Genomic DNA, 13,164 nt, shown 5'->3' on the forward strand with positions numbered 1-13,164 from the left:
CGTACCTGTAGACTTGGAAAAAGAGTTAAGTACCACGGGTTTGAAGAGAGATACATGGAAGGAGTTAGGGATCCGTAAGTTGGCCGGGAGTTTCAATTTATAGGCCACCGGATTGATTTGTTTGATAACTTCCAGTGGGCCGATGAACCGAGGACCTAACTTGTAGGAGGGAATCTTGAGCCGGACATACTTGGACGAGAGTCAGACTTTATCTCCAGGACGGAATTGTGGAGGATCCAGGCGTTTTTTGTCAGCGTGTTTTTTCATCCGCTCGGACGACTGAAGGAGTGCGGATCGGGTACTCTCCCAAATGGAGGAGAATTCGCTAATGAGAGATTCCGCAGCCGGATTGTCCACCGAGGTGGAGACGGGAAATGGGATCCGAGGATGCTGACCGAAGACTACAAAAAACGGGGATTTGGAGGAGGATTCGCTCTCGTGATTATTGTAAGAGAATTCGGCCCATGGTAGGAGATCCACCCAGTCCGAATGGTGGGCATTAACGAAGTGCCGGAGGTAACTGGTCAGGATCTGATTGATCCGCTCCACTTGACCATTGGACTGTGGGTGGTATGCGGAGGAGAAGTCCAGGGTGACGTCAAGCAGCTTACATGTGGCTCTCCAGAAGCGTGAGGTGAACTGAACCCCACGATCCGACATGATGTGGAGAGGCAGACCATGGAGACGGAAGATGTGGCGGATAAAGTCTTTAGCTAGCTCGGGAGCAGACGGGAGGCCTGGCAGGGGAATGAAGTGCGCCATCTTGGAAAAGCGGTCAGCGACCACCCAAATGACCGTACAACCGGCAGAGACAGGGAGATCCGTTATAAAGTCCATAGCTATATGCTGCCACGGTGCAGCAGGTACTGGAAGAGGAAGGAGGCGACCGGCTGGTAGGTGTCTCGGAACTTTGTTGCGGGCGCAGGACACACAGGCTGAAACAAAGTCTATTACATCCTTGTGCAGGGTAGGCCACCAGTAATGCCGGGTAATAAGCTGGAGGGTCTTTTTCTGACCGGCGTGGCCAGCTAGTTTAGACGAGTGACCCCAGAGTAGGACCTTCTTCCGATCAGGTACTGTTACGAACGTCTTACCGGGAGGGAGACGATTTAGATTCACGGGAGCCACCTGCATTACTCTGGCGGGATCAATGATGTGCTTTGGTTCCTCCTCTAGATCAGACACCAGGAAGGATCGGGACCAGGCGTCAGCTTTGATGTTTTAGTCTGCCGGGCGAAAATGAAGAACGAAATCAAAGCGGGCAAAAAACAAGGACCACCGGGCTTGGTGCGGGTTAAGTCTCTGGGCGCTCTGGAGGTAAGCCAAGTTCTTGTGGTCCGTGTAAATAATTACCGGGTGAAGAGCCCCCTCGAGCAGGTAACACCACTCCTCCAGTGCCAGCTTAATGGCCAATAACTCTCGATCTCCTATTGAATAATTGCGCTCAGAAGAGGAGAAGAGTTTGGAGAAGAAGCCGCAAGTTACCATTCTTCCGGAAGGCGACTTTTGGGTAAGTACCGCTCCGGCTCCAGAGGAGGAGGCGTCAACTTCCAGGAAGAATTGTTTGTTGCCGTCCGGACGATGCAGCACCGGGGCGGAAGAGAAAGCCTGTTTTAAGGAAAGAAAGGCTTCCTCTGCTTCGGGCGGCCATTCTCTGGGATTAGTACCCTTACGGGTGAGCGCAGAGATTGGGGCAGTCCGGGAAGAGAAGTGCGGTATGAAGAGGCGGTAGTAGTTGGCGAAACCCAGGAACCGCTGAATAGCTTTCAACCCCTCTGGTCGAGGCCACTTCTCGATGGCAGACAGTTTCTCAGGGTCCATTCGTAGGCTGGTCTGAGAGATTATGTAGCCCAGAAACGGAAGCGAGGTCTGCTCAAAGAGGCACTTCTCATATTTAGCGTAGAGATGGTTCTGCCTGAGCCTGAGCAGAACCTGACGAACATCCCTCCGGTGTGTGGGGAGATCCGGAGAGAAGACCAAGATGTCGTCCAGGTACACCACTACGCAGGAGTAGAGAAGGTCCCGGAAGATGTCATTGACCAACTGTCACGGGTGTGTTGCCACGAAGATCATCACGAGTACACAGCCTGACTTCTCGCAGCTGACTTGTTGGTGCTTTGTGTTTCTCGGCAGTGAGGGAGTTAATTCTCTCTCTCTCTCTCTCTGGGCTAGATGAGGTCCAGCCTCGCCCAGCTGCAATCAATACTTCTGTAGTGAGACTCCTTCATATACCTGCTGGTCTGTTTGGGAGGTGTCGGTGAAAGCATTTCATTCAGACTGACAGAGCGGATCGTGGTGTTTGGAGTTGCTGAGATAAGTGTATTTGGAAGTGTTTTTTCCCTTTCCTCGCTTTATCATTTATCTCCTTTCCCGTTGGTTTTCCCTCTGTTGTAGTTGAGAAGTTGTTTGTATGCAAGGTGGTTTTGGTTTTTCCCTTGTACTGTCTCGTTCGTCTAAATACTGTGTTTGGGCATATTATTTCTTGTTCCCTTTGGTTGTGATCGGGGTCCTTCTCAGGACTAGATTACTTAGGTGCAGGGATCCTCAGGAGGTAGGGGTTACGCTGGCGGCCTGGACCTCTGTACCTTTAACAGTACCTCCAGGTTGAGGGATTAGTCAGGGCCCCAGCTTAGGGTCAGCTTAGGCCCCCTACCTCCAGTATACAGAGACAGCGTGACATTTTCACCGACCCACTTAGTTTTTCTCCAGCTACTATGGATCCAGTAGCCGGTCTAGCTCGGCAATTGCAGAGTTTGTCCATGGAGCTGGCGGACGTTAGGTCCAAGGTTTGGCATCCTCAGGAGCAAGCCGGACCAGAACCTAAAGTAGCTCTCCCTGATAGGTTCACTGGGGGGCGGGACAAGTTTTTTGTTTTCCGGGAGGCATGTAAATTGTACTTTCGGCTGCGGCCTCGGTCATCGGGGAGTGAAGAACAAAGGGTGGGAATTGTCATCTCGCTCCTACAAGGGGACCCACAATCTTGGGCGTTCTCTCTTCCCCCGGGCTCCCCGGCTCTCCAGTCAGTGGATAGGTTTTTCGCTGCCCTGGGACTCGTATATGATGACCCAGATCGGATCTCCCTTGCTGAGTCTAAGTTACGTAGGATCCAGCAGGGAGATCGTCCGGCGGAGGAATTCTGTTCGGAGTTCCGTAGGTGGGCCACGGACACCCAGTGGAATGACCCGGCTCTTAGGAGCCAGTTTTGTCATGGTTTATCCGACAAATTACAGGATGTGTTGGCACAGTATGACTCTCCCGTGTCTCTGGAAGCCGCTATGGCCCTCGCTATTCGCGTGGACAGACGGCTTCGGGAGAGGTGCGGGATAACTCTACCCCCTGTGATGACTCCACCTCCTACAAGGTCCCCTCATATGGTGGTTCCCCTGGTCAGTCCAGAGGAGCCTATGCAATTAGGAGGGACATCATTTTGGGGGAGGGGACCGGTGGTGCGCCATAAGGCAGGAAGGTGTTTCTTCTGTGGGAGAAAGGGACATTTTATTGGGGGGTGTCCATCCCGTCCCTTGCAGAGTGAAGAGTCGTCGGAAAACTGTTGATCCCAGGTTATGTGGTGGACGGCAATCTGGGAGTAGGTATTTCGTCCCTAGGTTCGTCTCAGTTTCTCGTACCGGCGGAGGTGGTGGTGGGTACGAGAACTGAGAGGATATCTGTTCTTCTGGATAGTGGGGCCGGGGCTAATCTGGTTGATGCTCGGTTTGCCCGGGTTCAAGGTATGCGGTTGAGTGAGTTGGCTAAACCCATCCCCATATTCTCGATCGATGCCAGGCCTCTCGGGCAGGGAAGTTTTTTGCAAGTTGTGCATGATGTAAAACTTCAAGTGGGGGCAATACATAAAGAACTGTTGTCTTGCTACGTGTTGGAGGGTCTTCCCACTCCTATTGTGTTGGGCCTTCCTTGGTTAGCTAAGCATAACCCGGTTATTAATTGGCAAACCAGGGAGATAAGCCAATGGAGTAAATTCTGTAATAAAAACTGCATGAACACGGTCATTGGTGCGGTTACTCCTTGGGTCTTACCTCCATTTCTGGCGGACTTTGAGGATGTATTCTCGGAGAAAGGGTGTCAGGAACTACCACCTCATCGCGTGTATGACTGTTCTGTAAAACTGCTCCCTGAGGCCAAGTTACCTAAAGCTAGGTTGTATAACCTTTCTGGTCCTGAGAGGCAGGCCATGAAGGATTATATTTCAGAAAGTCTGGCTAAGGGGCATATTAGACCTTCATCTTCACCGGTGGCTGCGGGGTTCTTCTTTGTTAAGAAGAAAGATGGAGGCCTACGCCCTTGCCTGGATTTCCGTGAACTTAATCGGATTACGGTCCGAGATCCGTATCCGCTCCCACTTATTCCCGATCTCTTTAATCAGATCGTGGGCGCCAAATGGTTTTCTAAGTTGGATCTCAGGGGGGCGTACAATCTGATTAGGATGAAGGAGGGGGATGAGTGGAAGACGGCGTTTAACACTCCAGAGGGGCATTATGAGAACCTTGTCATGCCATTCGGTCTGACTAATGCCCCGGCGGTGTTCCAACACTTTGTTAATGACATTTTTCGCTGCTTGGTGGGACAGTTTGTTGTCATATATCTGGATGATATCCTAATTTACTCGCCGGATCTGGTGTCTCATCAGGAGCACGTTAGGCAGGTGTTACAGATCTTGCGGGATAATAAACTGTATGCCAAGTGGGAAAAGTGTGTGTTCGCCGTACAGGAACTCCAGTTTTTAGGCTTCCTGGTTTCAGCGTCCGGTTTTCGTATGGACCCTGGGAAAGTGCGGGCAGTTCTTGAGTGGGATCGGCCAGAGAATCTTAAGGCACTACAACGTTTCCTGGGGTTTGCTAATTATTACCGAAAGTTCATTCGTAATTTCTCGTCCATGGTTAAGCCTCTCACTGACATGACTAAAAAGGGGACGGATTTTTCTAGGTGGTCTGACAAGGCTTGTCAAGCATTCTCCTCTTTGAAAAAATGTTTTGCCTCGGCGCCCATACTCATTCAACCTGATGCGTCTCAGCCATTCATTGTAGAGGTAGATGCTTCAGAGGTAGGGGTGGGAGCAGTATTGTCACAGGGTTCGTCCCCTGGTAAGTGGCATCCGTGCGCCTTTTTCTCTAAAAAATTGTCGTCCGCTGAGAGGATTTACGATGTCGGCAATAGGGAACTCTTGGCCATTAAGTTAGCTTTTGAGGAGTGGCGCCATTTTCTGGAGGGGGCAGTTCATCCGGTCACCGTCATCACCGATCACAAGAACCTGCTATATCTGGAGTCCGCGAAACGTCTGAATCCCAGACAAGCTAGGTGGTCATTGTTTTTTACCAGGTTTAATTTTGTCGTTACATATCGTCCTGGGTCAAAAAATGTAAAGGCGGATGCCTTATCTCGTAGTTTCCCAGGGGCCGGGAATACGGACGACCCGATTCCTATCCTTCAGGAGGGGGTGGTGGTTTCGGCAGTATGCTCTGAGCTGGAGGAGGAGGTATTGGAGGCTCAGGGGGACGCCCCTGTTGGACCTCCAGGGAGATTGTTTGTTCCAGATCAGTTGCGACAAAAGGTGATCGAGGCACACCATAACTCAGTTTTTGCAGGACACCCGGGGAGTAAAGCAACTGTGGATCTCCTCTCGCGTCGGTTTTGGTGGCCTAATTTACATAAGGAGGTGGTTACTTTTGTCGCGTCCTGTGGGGTTTGTGCGCGCTCTAAGACCTCACATACCCGTCCGTCTGGGGCCCTCTTACCTTTGAAGATCCCGGAGCGTCCTTGGACTCATCTGTCTATGGACTTTATTACGGACCTCCCTCCGTCTTCGGGTAAAACGGTCATACTCGTTGTAGTGGACAGGTTCAGCAAGATGGCACATGTTATCGCTCTTCCGGCTCTCCCTAATGCTAAAACTCTTGCGCAGGTGTTCATTGGGGAGATTGTGAGGCTTCACGGGGTACCCTCCGAGGTGGTGTCTGATCGGGGGTCTCAGTTTGTGTCTAAGTTCTGGAAGGCGTTTTGTGCACGGCGGGGGATGCAGTTGTCATTCTCATCGGCTTTTCATCCTCAGACCAATGGTCAGACGGAACGTATGAACCAGAGCTTGGAGACATATCTCCGGTGTTTTGTGTCAGAGAACCAGGAGGACTGGGCTTCTTTCTTACCTCTGGCAGAGTTTGCTCTTAATAATAGGCGGAGCGAGTCCACTGGTAAGTCCCCGTTTTTTGGGGCATATGGTTTTCACCCCCAGTTTTGTACTTTCAGTGGGGGGGGCTCTTCGGGGGTTCCTGAGGAGGAACGATTTTCCTCATCACTCGCTTCAGTATGGAGAGGGGTGCTGAAGAATCTGAATACTATGGGGAACCGATAAAAACGTATGGCTGATAGGAGGAGAGTGTCTGGTCCGGACCTAAGTGTGAACGATCGGGTATGGTTGTCTACCAGGAATATAAAACTTAAGGTTCCCTCCTGGAAACTGGGTCCCAGGTTCATCGGGCCGTACAGAATCAGTTCTATTATTAATCCGGTGGCATTCCGTCTTGACCTCCCCCCTACGTTTAAAATTCACAACGTGTTCCACAGATCGTTGCTTAAGAGGTATGTGGCGCCGGTGGTACCGTCACTTTTACCTCCCCCTCCAGTGGTGGTCAATGGTAACTTGGAGTTCCAGGTATCGAGGGTCATTGATTCACGCTTTAATCGCCGGTCCCTTCAGTACCTGGTTCATTGGAAGGGGTATGGTCCTGAGGAGAGGATGTGGGTTCCTGCGTCGGATATTAACGCAGACCGATTAGTTCGGGCCTTCCACACGACTCACCCGGATAAACCTGGCCCTGAGGGTCCGGAGGCCCCTCGTAGAAGGGGGGGTACTGTCACGGGTGTGTTGCCACGAAGATCATCACGAGTACACAGCCTGACTTCTCGCAGCTGACTTGTTGGTGCTTTGTGTTTCTCGGCAGTGAGGGAGTTAATTCTCTCTCTCTCTCTCTCTGGGCTAGATGAGGTCCAGCCTCGCCCAGCTGCAATCAATACTTCTGTAGTGAGACTCCTTCATATACCTGCTGGTCTGTTTGGGAGGTGTCGGTGAAAGCATTTCATTCAGACTGACAGAGCGGATCGTGGTGTTTGGAGTTGCTGAGATAAGTGTATTTGGAAGTGTTTTTTCCCTTTCCTCGCTTTATCATTTATCTCCTTTCCCGTTGGTTTTCCCTCTGTTGTAGTTGAGAAGTTGTTTGTATGCAAGGTGGTTTTGGTTTTTCCCTTGTACTGTCTCGTTCGTCTAAATACTGTGTTTGGGCATATTATTTCTTGTTCCCTTTGGTTGTGATCGGGGTCCTTCTCAGGACTAGATTACTTAGGTGCAGGGATCCTCAGGAGGTAGGGGTTACGCTGGCGGCCTGGACCTCTGTACCTTTAACAGTACCTCCAGGTTGAGGGATTAGTCAGGGCCCCAGCTTAGGGTCAGCTTAGGCCCCCTACCTCCAGTATACAGAGACAGCGTGACACCAACTCTTGAAAGACGGCGGGAGAGTTACAGAGACCGAAGGGCATTACCAGGTATTCATAGTGGCCGTCCCGGGTGTTGAATGCCGTCTTCCATTCATCCCCCTGACGGATACGGACCAGGTTATACGCCCCACGGAGGTCCAGCTTGGTGAAGATTCTAGCCCCCCTCAGACGGTCAAATAATTCCGGAATGAGCGGAAGGGGGTATTTATTCTTCACCGTGATCTGGTTAAGGCCTCTATAGTCTATACAGGGACGGAGTGAGCCGTCCTTCTTTTTGACAAAGAGGAAGCCCGCTCCCGCCGGGGAAGTAGATTTCCGGATGAATCCCCGGGCCAGATTCTCCTCAATATATTCTGACATGGATCGGGTCTCAGCAGCGGACAAAGGGTAAATGCGCCCACGGGGAGGAGTAGCGCCGGGCATCAGGTCGATTGGGCAGTCGTATGGTCTATGAGGGGGTAATGTCTCTGCCTCCTTTTTATTAAAGACGTCCGCATACGACCAATAAGGAGCCGGAAGACCAGGTAGATTGGCTGGAGTAGGAGAAGGACGGACAGGATGGACGGGAACTAAACAAGTCTTATGGTAGTCCTGTCCCCAGCGAAGGACTTCTCCGGTCTGCCAATCAAGCACGGGTGCATGTTTCTGAAGCCAAGGTAGGCCTAGTAAGAGGGCGTGAGAGAGTCCAGGCAGAACATGAAAGGAGATGCTCTCAGAATGCAGCATTCCCACCTGTAGAGTTAGAGATTCGGTGATGAGTTGGATGGGATGTGGTAAGAGGCCCCCATCCACGGCGGCGACAGATAAAGGTACGGCCAGAGGTTTGGTGGGAATGCGGTATTTTTCTACCAGGGATTGAGAGATGAGATTTCCAGCAGCTCCTGAGTCAAGTTGAGCCAGTTCAAAATAGCGGTTCTCTCCGCAGATGATAGAGACTGACAGCATCAGGGATGGAGAGGGTTTATTTTTGTCTAGGGCGACCTCTCTGAGCGATCCTAGACACAGGCGTTTCCCGACCTCTCTGGGCAGGAACGGATCCGGTGCTCCTTACTGCCACAGTAGAAGCAGCTCCCCTCGGCACAGCGTAAGTCTTGACGGGTTTTGACCATCTTGGTCTGGTCGACCTGCATAGGCTCGGCTGAGTGCGCCTGGGGAGTAACGGAGGGAGTGACGGGTTTCTGGAAGATAGGGGCTAGACATGGAAACCTCCTCTCACGGGTGACCTCTTTGGCGCGCTCCTGGAATCGGATGTCAATCCGGGTGGCAAGTGTTATTAAGTCGTCGAGAGTGGTAGGAATGTCCCGACCGGCGAGTTCATCTTTAATACGGCCGGACAGACCCTCCCAGAAGACAGACACCAGGGCGTCGTTATCCCAGGCCAGCTCCGAAGCAAGGGTACGGAACCGTATGGCATATTGGCGCACGGTGAGATTTCCTTGATGGAGGCGTAGCAGAGACGATGCGGATGAGGTCTTCCGTCCGGGTTCGTCGAAGACTTTCCGGAAAGCCGTGAGAAAGGCTGGCAGGTCGGACACCAGGGGGTCTCCTCTCTCCCATAGAGGATTTAGCCAAGCCAGAGCCTCCCCCGTGAGGTGGGACATGATAAAGGCTATTTTAGACCAGTCGGAGATAAACTGGTGGGACAAGATTTCAAAGTGCAGGGTGCACTGGTTTATGAAGCCCCGAGCTTGAGCGGGGTCACCTCCGAAGCAGGGAGGTGCAGAAAGCCGGGGTCCGGGGCAGGATACCATGGTATTGGTGGGCAGCGGCGCTGCCGGGTTGCGAGTCATGACACTAGCGGTGGTTGCTGGTGGAGCAGTCAGAGTGTCCAGGCGAGAGTTGACATTCCGCAGGTGACTCAGGATGGACTCCTGTTGGGACCTCTGACGGGACAGTTCATGACATAGGTCCGAGAGCGAGGGAGCTTGGGTGCCACCGGATTCCATGGCCCGAGCAAACTGTAACGGGTCTGGGAGGTGGAACCTCTGAGCAACTATACAAGGGGGCGGTCCTTGTAAGGAAGCGGGTGGCTCCCAGGGAAGACGGGCAGGTAGTCACGGCAAGTGACAGGGACAGTCTCTGGGTAGAAGGGTAGGTAGTCCCGGCAAGTGACAGGGACAGTCTCTGGGTAGAAGGGCAGGTAGTCACGGCAAGTGACAGGGACAGTCTCTGGGTAGAAGGACAGCAGGCAGGTGGCTGGTGAGCGCTCCCAGGTGAGCGGGCGAGAGGCTCTGGACAGGCAGGTGGTCACGGCAAGTGACGGCAGAACCTCCAGGTAGACTAGCAGACAGGTAGCAGGTGGACGCTCCCAGGTGAGCGGGCAAGAGTCTCTAGACGGGCAGGTGGTCACGGCAAGTGACGGCAGAGCCTCCAGGTAGGCTAGCAGGCAGGTAGCAGGTGAGCGCTCCCAGATGAGCGGGCCAGAGTCTCTGGACAGGCAGGGGGTCACGGCAAGTGACGGCAGAGCCTCCAGGTAGGCTAGCAGGCAGGTAGCAGGTGAGCGTTCCCAGGTGAGCGGGCAGGCTGGTCCATAGACAGACTGACAGGTGTCGGAAGGCAGACCGTCGGACCGCAGGCTTGCAAGCAGGTAAGCGGATATCAGGCAGGTATCAAGCAGGAATCTGGCAGGTGACTGGCAGGTAACAGGAATCTGGCAGGTGACTGGCAGGTAACAGGTAGCGGAACCTGAGGACTGAAGCAGAGTGAAGGCTTTGCAACAGCATTGCTCGGGCACCTCCATTTTGGAGGAGGTGCCTTATATATGGTGAAGTCCTCTGGCCATTGGCCGGGGACTCCTTAGGACGGCGCGCGCGGCCCCTTTAAGAGAGGGGGAGAGCGCGCGCGCGCGCCCTAAGCACCGTGGCCGGGAAGCAGCGCGCGCTGCCAGCAGAGCGGGAGGAAGACGCCGGGCACGGAGCGGAGAGGTGAGGGGAACGGCGTCCCTGCCTAGCAGGAGGCAGGGACGCCGACGCTACAGTACCCCCCCCTTTAGGCCCCCCCTTTTTTTAGGCCAGAGAGAAATTTATCAAGGATGAGCGGGGCATGGATGTTCTCCCGGGGCTCCCACGTTCTCTCCTCAGGACCGAACCCCTTCCAATCTACCAGAAAAAAGGTTTTTCCTCTTACCCTTTTGGTGGCCAGAATGTTCTCTACCTCAAACTCGTCTTCAGCGGAAACCGGAGCAGGAGGCGTACCTGTAGACTTCGAAAAAAAGTTAAGTACCACGGGTTTAAAGAGAGATACATGGAAGGAGTTAGGGATCCGTAAGTTGGCCGGGAGTTTCAATTTATAGGCCACCGGATTGATTTGTTTGATAACTTCCAGTGGGCCGATGAACCGAGGACCTAACTTGTAGGAGGGAATCTTGAGCCGGACATACTTGGACGAGAGTCAGACTTTATCTCCAGGACGGAATTGTGGAGGATCCAGGCGTTTTTTGTCAGCGTGTTTTTTCATCCGCTCGGACGACTGAAGGAGTGCGGATCGGGTACTCTCCCAAATGGAGGAGAATTCGCTAATGAGAGATTCCGCAGCCGGATTGTCCACCGAGATGGAGACGGGAAATGGGATCCGAGGATGCTGACCAAAGACTACAAAAAACGGGGATTTGGAGGAAGATTCGCTATCGTGATTATTGTAAGAGAATTCGGCCCATGGTAGGAGATCCACCCAGTCCGAATGGTGGGCATTAACGAAGTGCCGGAGGTAACTGGTCAGGATCTGATTGATCCGCTCCACTTGACCATTGGACTGTGGGTGGTATGCGGAGGAGAAGTCCAGGGTGACGTCAAGCAGCTTACATGTGGCTCTCCAGAAGCGTGAGGTGAACTGAACCCCACGATCCGACACGATGTGGAGGGGCAGGCCATGGAGACGGAAGATGTGGCGGATAAAGTCTTTAGCCAGTTCGGGTGCAGACGGGAGACCGGGCAGGGGAATGAAGTGCGCCATCTTGGAAAAGCGGTCAGCGACCACCCAAATGACCGTACAACCGGCAGAGACAGGGAGATCCGTTATAAAGTCCATAGCTATATGCTGCCACGGGGCAGCAGGTACTGGAAGAGGAAGGAGGCGACCGGCTGGTAGGTGTCTCGGAACTTTGTTGCGGGCGCAGGACACACAGGCTGAAACAAAGTCTATTACATCCTTGTGCAGGGTAGGCCACCAGTAATGCCGGGTAATAAGCTGGAGGGTCTTTTTCTGACCGGCGTGGCCAGCTAGTTTAGACGAGTGACCCCAGAGTAGGACCTTCTTCCGATCAGGTACTGTTACGAACGTCTTACCGGGAGGGAGACGATTTAGATTCACGGGAGCCACCTGCATTACTCTGGCGGGATCAATGATGTGCTTCGGTTCCTCCTCTAGATCAGACACCAGGAAGGATCGGGACCAGGCGTCAGCTTTGATGTTTTAGTCTGCTGGGCGAAAATGAAGAACGAAATCAAAGCGGGCAAAAAACAAGGACCACCGGGCTTGGCGCGGGTTAAGTCTCTGGGCGCTCTGGAGGTAAGCCAAGTTCTTGTGGTCCGTGTAAATAATTACCGGGTGAAGAGCCCCCTCGAGCAGGTAACGCCACTCCTCCAGTGCCAGCTTAATGGCCAATAACTCTCGATCTCCTATTGAATAATTGCGCTCAGAAGAGGAGAAGAGTTTGGAGAAGAAGCCGCAAGTTACCATTCTTCCGGAAGGCGACTTTTGGGTAAGTACCGCTCCGGCTCCAGAGGAGGAGGCGTCAACTTCAAGGAAGAATTGTTTGTTGCCGTCCGGACGATGCAGCTCCGGGGCGGAAGAGAAAGCCTGTTTTAAGGAAAGAAAAGCTTCCTCTGCTTCGGGCGGCCATTCTCTGGGATTAGTGCCCTTTCAGGTGAGCGCAGAGATTGGGGCAGTCCGGGAAGAGAAGTGCGGTATGAAGAGGCGGTAGTAGTTGGCGAAACCCAGGAACCGCTGAATAGCTTTCAACCCCTCTGGTCGAGGCCACTTCTGGATGGCAGACAGTTTCTCAGGGTCCATTCGTAGGCCGGTCTGAGAGATTATGTAGCCCAGAAACGGAAGCGAGGTCTGCTCAAAGAGGCACTTCTCATATTTAGCGTAGAGATGGTTCTGCCTGAGCCTGAGCAGAACCTGACGAACATCCCTCCGGTGTGTGGGGAGATCCGGAGAGAAGACCAAGATGTCGTCCAGGTACACCACTACGCAGGAGTAGAGAAGGTCCTGGAAGATGTCATTGACCAACTCTTGAAAGACGGCGGGAGCGTTACAGAGACCGAAGGGCATTACCAGGTATTCATAGTGGCCGTCCCGGGTGTTGAATGCCGTCTTCCATTCATCCCCCTGACGGATACGGACCAGGTTATACGCCCCACGGAGGTCCAGCTTGGTGAAGATTCTAGCCCCCCTCAGACGGTCAAATAATTCCGGAATGAGCGGAAGGGGGTATTTATTCTTCACCGTGATCTGGTTAAGGCCTCTATAGTCTATACAGGGACGGAGTGAGCCATCCTTCTTTTTGACAAAGAGGAAGCCCGCTCCCGCCGGGGAAGTAGATTTCCGGATGAATCCCCGGGCCAGATTCTCCTCAATATATTCTGACATGGATCGGGTCTCAGCAGCGGACAAAGGGTAAATGCGCCCACGGGGAGGAGTAGCGCCGGGCATCAGGTC

The sequence above is a fragment of the Phyllobates terribilis genome, unplaced genomic scaffold, assembly GCF_046119375.1.
Source record: "Phyllobates terribilis strain yellow unplaced genomic scaffold, ASM4611937v1 Scaffold_2__4_contigs__length_985480577, whole genome shotgun sequence".
NCBI classification, from domain to species: Eukaryota; Metazoa; Chordata; class Amphibia; order Anura; family Dendrobatidae; genus Phyllobates; species Phyllobates terribilis.